The sequence below is a fragment of the Anastrepha obliqua genome, chromosome 4 (assembly GCF_027943255.1).
Source record: "Anastrepha obliqua isolate idAnaObli1 chromosome 4, idAnaObli1_1.0, whole genome shotgun sequence".
In the NCBI taxonomy this organism is placed as follows: domain Eukaryota; kingdom Metazoa; phylum Arthropoda; class Insecta; order Diptera; family Tephritidae; genus Anastrepha; species Anastrepha obliqua.
Window position 1 is genome coordinate 34,659,095 of NC_072895.1, and position 6,627 is coordinate 34,665,721.

Genomic DNA, 6,627 nt, shown 5'->3' on the forward strand with positions numbered 1-6,627 from the left:
GATACTAATAAGTATCACTATACTATGGGGGAAATGGCAACTGTTTTCCAAACGGAAGTTTTTGCCATTCTGAAAGTAGCCGAATCGATAATCGAGAGGAGGTATAGCGGGGAAAAGATTGAAGTTTTCAGTGACATTCAGGCTGCACTGAACGCCCTGGAGAACGCTAAGCAAACCTCAAAGATTGTTCAAGAATATAAGAAGAAGCATAATTCTGTCGCAAGACAAAACAGGCTTGTACTTATATGGGTTCCAGGACACCACTCACGTTCGGTTGATGGTCGGTATCATTACAGGACACAGCCCATGGGGTCAGCATATGACCACCATTGGAATCATTGAGGACCCAATGTGCTTGTTGTGCTTAGAGGAGGCAGATAGCACTAAGCACTTTCTCTGTGAGTGTCCTGCCTTTGCTAGAGCGCGACTACGAGTATTGGGTTTCGATGTCATGAGAATGAGTAATATTCGTTCTCTAAAACTGGAGGATATTTACAGATTTGCCAAAGAATCTGGAAAATTCTCACAGGACTAACTACCTCAGTCTCTATCTCTCCTTCCCTCCTTGACTATCTACCCTCTTTCCAGAGCTTTAAATACAATGGGCTTTTTAGCCTGAGTGTTCTAGGAGCAACCAAGTCTCCAGGTGCTCCTTGGCTCGACCTGTTCAAATTTCAATTTCAATTTCAAGGTGTATTCATTAAAGGTGGTGGCACTAGACAGACAACAATGTTCTGTACGTTTGGTTGTCAAAGCAAAGTATTGGGAAACTAGAAAATTAATAATGAATTCGTCTTGTTTCATTCTGAGCTGACAGCCACATGGACACGGCGAAAGAAAAAAAAACAAATCAGCTTATTTACCAACACCCCCTTTAATAGATTCGCCTTGGCTCACCTATGGCCGATTAGCTGCAAAATTGGCAATCAGCTGTCAGGACTGTCGAAAAGTTTTTCTTTATAAAATTGGTTTGGTGGAATATTTTAGTATTTTTGCTTTGTTCAATTATTATTAATGATATGAAAAAATACAAAGAGAAGCAGTAGATAATTGAATTGCGCAATTTGCTGCTAGTAATAGGCAATTGGAGGGTGGTTCCGGGTGTAGAAGTCCACGCAAGTGGGGAAAGTACTTGATTGCAATTCACTTGGGAGTGGCCAGAATGATTCTCAAGCAGCACACAACTTCCGTGCTTCGCCCAAGTATCCTCTGGATAGCTCCCGAACATCCGCTTGAGGAATTAACCCAGGATATCTGTCTGTGCGCTGAGTTTGTGACTCGCCACGTAAAAATCCTTCCCCAAATGAATATTCAAACAAAACCTCTGATGAGAACTGCTTGCTCTGATGACGACCCCTTCAAACGAACTAAGGACTATGATTTGAGGGCATGCACCTGGAATGTCCGGTCCCTTAATAGGGAAGGCGCATCTGCAAGGCTGGTTGATGTCCTCGTGAGAGCAAAGGCTGACATCACCTAGAAGAGCAATGGACCTTGCGCTGTCTGTCATGTAAATTCGCTGCTGGACTTACAGTGGGAGAAAGACTTCGTCGCCAAGTACTGTCGTCCACTCCGGAGGACGAGCGTCTCGCAATAATCCGCATCAGAGCGCGATTTTTTAACATCTCGCTAATTTGCGCCCACGCCCCGACGGAAGAGAAGGACGATGCGACCAAAGATTCTTTCTATGAGCGCTTGGAACGTTCCTATGAGCGCTGCCCCCGCCACGACATAAAAATCGTGCTTAGCGACTTCAACGCCAAGATGGGCAAGGAGGGAATTTTTGGTCCCACAGTCGGAAAATTCAGCCTGGACAACGAAACATCCGGTAATGGACAGAGGCTGATCGACTTCATCGGGGCCCGAAACATGGTAGTCTGCAGCACCAGATTCCAGCATAAAAAGATCCACCAAGCTAGTTGTCCCCTGATCGAAAAACTCGAAGCCAGATCGGTCATGTTGCGATATATGGAAGACACGCTTCTAGTGTTTTGGATGTACGTACGATCGGAGAACCCAACATCGACTCGGATCATTACCTCGTTGCAGCCAAACTGCGCACACACATCTGTGTAGCAAAAAACGTAGATCTACCTACGCAAAGAATGTTCGACATTGCAAGGCAGCAATCGCTACAGACAGGCAGAAGATTCGCCACTCGACTCTCACTCCTGCTCTCAGAGAGTACTGTCCAACAATCTGGCATGCACGAGCAATGGAGCAACATTTCTCGCTCTTTACGTCTCGGACTTCGTTTCATTTGGTGCTTCCAACTGGCGCCGGTTAGCGCGGGTAAGGAACGACTGGCGCGCTTTATTATACTCGGTCAAAATCGCGTTAGCGACTATCGCCCCAATCAAGAAGATGAAGAATATACAGTTGGAGGAAATCCGTAAACGAGGTCTACTGAGGTTGTAAAAAACACACGCTTGTTTCTGCAATATGAATGCATAATTTATTAAATCTAATGAAAATTATATTAGAATTATGCGTACAAATCTCTCTTATTTGCTGGCATTCATTTTATTTAGTTTTTACTTCCACATTCATAATAATAAATATCGATAGCACAGAGAATACAGGGTTGCACGTAAAAAAGTATCTTTATAATCTAAGATTAATTTATAATCGCGGATTTCTTGAGGGAAATACGGTAAAGCTCGAAAAAGTAGATTATCCAGTTAGTTGCCTATGTATATGTGAGCTTATTATAGCATCATGAAAATGCAATAGCGATCCCCATACTAATTTCGTTGCTTTGGCGGTTTGCTCTTTGGCAGTTCGGCAAATGTATTTCGCTGTGAGCGACCTTTTTGACTGAACTTATACAGTATTACCCATGTTTGCATTATCTGTGACTTGTGCTTAGGGCCATTATCTTGATAAAAGCGAAAGTCATTTTCAATTTGTAATTTTCGAGCGCTTTGAAAAAAATTTTCTTACAGAAGTTTTAAGGAGTCAAAGTGTAGGGATTTTCAATAAGGGCGGGTAGATGTTGAAATGGAATAAAGTGGCGTTTTCTGTATGGCACGTAGCGCCGTCCTGCTGGAACCACATGTCGTCTAGGTCCATATGGTTCAATATGGGCCATAAGAAATTGGAAGGTCCACCACGTCTACCGAAAAATGGGCGCAATGCGCGCAACGTTTGCGTTAATGAACACTCATTTTGATAATAAAGTTTTATCATTTGAACGTGCTGTTCAATCGTGTAGCTTGCCATGATGATTTGGCATAAACAACTGAATAATAAACAAAAGATTTGACAGATGTCACCAAAACAAAATGGCTGCCACAGGGCGCCAAAATCGACCCGCGCCAATTGAAAACCCCTTTATAATAAAAAAAGGTTGCTCCACGGTCTGCATAATTTCTCCTTGAAATGTTGTTGGATCTGTAAGTGAAAAAAATATTGTAAAATAAAGTTGTAGTTATAGTTGTCGAGCCGGATTTTTGAATGCGTTTTACGTCGTAAATGTCACACTTTAATTATGTTTATAAAATTTTTTAATAAAAATATCAAGAATCTGGCTCGACAGACTATAAAGAAAAAACATTCGAATATTAAAAAAAAACTGCACTAAAAAATATTAAAAACTGTATGAGTTATCATGCAGACAGTGGCGGAAAAAGTAGTTTCGAGAAACTTTCTAGTGAAAACGATGGACAGCTACCTGTGCGCATGAAACTCTCGTCGGGCAGTTACATTTTCTACCCTAATTTTGTATCTATGCGGAATTTTTACAATTGACTTCCACAGAAATACGCCTAAAACTCTAAAGAATAATAATTTGTAAAAAAATCGATTTTTTGAAAATTTCGGACGTATGTAACCCCTTAAATTAGCATATTTGCTCATTGTTTCTTTGATAAAAGTCAAACTTCCAACTCCAGTTGAAGACACGCATTCCCAAACCATAACGTTGCCACCGTCGTGTTTTGTAGCAGCTGGCATGTTTGGGGTTTGAGCTCCGTAGTGGACTCGCGCTATATATAAGGTCCGCCATCTGGTCCAAATAAGTTTAATTTTATCTGGCTGCAAAAAGTACGGTCATCCAAAATGTTGGGGTTCTACAAGGTGAAGTCCAAAATAAACAAGACTGAGCTAAAATAGAAACGACAGGAGCTTTGTTCTGATAACTTCGAGTTTATTTATACAAAATAGTCCCCTCTGGCCTCGATACACTGTTTTGCGCGGTCTAAAAGCTTTTCGAAAGAGTGTTTCAGGTCATTGACCGGAATGTCCTTCAGGATGTCGGTACAAGCCTTTTGGGTGGCCTCTACGGACGCAAAACATTTTCCTTTCATGACTAAATCCAATTTTCCGAATAGGTAGAAGTCACAGGGAGCCATATCAGGCGAATACAGTGAGTGATTGATGATTAAAGTGCGATTTCTTATCAAAAAATCAGTCACAAAAGTGGATCGATGAGATGGTGCATTATCATGCAATAAGCGCCAGCTTCCTCCTTCGCGGGATTCAGGGCGAATTCGACAAATGCGATGCCACAAACGCTTCAAAACGCTAAGATAGAAAATTTCATTGATGGTTTGGCCCATTGGCATAAACTCCTTGTGGACAATTCCCTTGGAATCGTAAAAATAAAAGAGCATCGACTTGATTTTTAACTTCTCTAAACGCGATTTTTTGGATGGTGGCTCGTCTGGAGCCTTCCATTCGGCACTTTAACGTTTAGTTCCAGTTTCATGTTGGAAACACCACGATTCATCACCAGTTACAATCATATAAAGAAGTTGTCGTCTTTTCTCGCATCTTTAATGAGGTCTTTCGAAAGTTGAACTCTGAGCAATTTTTGGTCCTCAGTTAACTTGTGCGGAAAGAAACATGCACAGACCTTTCGTAAGCCCAAATAATCAGTTAAAATGCGATAAATCGATAGTTTGGAGATATTCAACACCGATTCCACTAATTTCAACTATGATTTCGATTCATTTTTGTGAATTTACGAACAATTTCGATGGAGTTTTCAGTGGTTACTGATTTTGGGTGGCCCGTATGTTTATTGTCATTTATGTCTTCACAACTACCTCTGAAACGTGTAAAGCACTCATGAACTCTGGCACGAAATTGACAATCATCGCCAGCAACTTTTTTCACCAATTCAAATGCTTCGGTAAACGCTTTACCGATTTTAAAACAAAATTTGATATTAGCTCTTTGTTCGAAACTCATTTTTGTACCCTTTCAATTTGCTTCCTTTGGTATTTTTCGAACAGTTTCTGGTAGCTCGGTATTTTTCGAACAGTCTTACCTAAATCCTTTTGGGTCATTCCAGTTAACTTTGGGCGCTTGTTGCTGAATTTTTCTTCACTTGGCGCACTAACCACTGACCCTCTTTCTCTGTGAAAGTTTTATTTAGGGCCAAACGATTTTCATGCGTAAGACGTTCAATAAAGTGGTGAATTATTGACGAACTTAAATGTACAATTTCAGCTATTCTACTCGTACATTGCGACATTCCTTTTTTGAAATGCTCAAAAACTAACTCAGGTTTTTCTATCGAAGTGCGCGGTCCCATGGTTGAAAAAACAAGCGTACATAAAATTTCATATTGTCTTTTTTCATATGAACTCTACCAACTCGTGCATACTAAAAATACAATTTCACCGGGAATAACGGTACCTTCAAATGCATCATTTAAGCTGCGGCGTGAATTCTCTGCATGTTTATGTTTTTTTTTTTGTACATTACAAAAAATCAGTGGACACTTTTTTGTATTTTGTTTTTATATAAAACAAAATAAATAAGATTGCATATTGAGTTTTTTCATTTCCGTAAAATATTACAGGGTCCGGCACTCGAAGTGTAACCAATTGAAAAGGCTATAAATTTAGTTTGGACAATTATTTTTATTCAAATTCAAGTAAAAACTAATACAAAATTAAGAGTCAATTTAGTTTTGCTCGATATCACCACCTTTTGCCTTGACTATGGCCTTCAGACGGTCCAGAAACGAATCTCAAGCTGCCCGAATGTGGCTTGCAGGTATCTTGGCTCCCTCGCGGACAATGGCTTTTTTCAACGCCCCGAGGCTGGTGAATCTTTTTGTTCGGGCCTTGCTCTCCAAAATAGCCCAAGGAGAATAATCCATCGGATTCGCGTCTGGTGAATTTGAGAGCCATTTTGTGGAAGTTATGAAATTCGGAGCATTGTTTTTTAGCCATTCTTGGTTCACTTGAGCTTTGTGCGACAGTGCTGAGTCCTGATGAGGTGTCTATGGTCTGCCACCGAAATATTTGCCTGCCCACGACTTCAAAGCAACCTCCTGAATACTTTCCCGATAATATTTCGCATTTATCTTGACGCCAGGCTCATTAGAAAACAAAATGTTCGGAAACTGACCGCCTTCGGCCAAGCAAAGCAACTCCTTCGCTCCCTCTAGTCTGACTTGTTGCTGCTTTGGTGTGAGATCATGCGCCTTTGGTATTTTGAATCTTGTAAGGCTTGACTTTGTATGCTTTTTTCAGTATGCGGTGGATGCTATGTTCAGATATTTTCAGTTCTTTTGCCATTTGATTGGCACTTCGTCGGCGATTTCGCTCAAGTCGCTTCTTCACTTTTTGAACAATTTCAAGTGACGTAGCAGTCTTTTGATGTCCACATCCA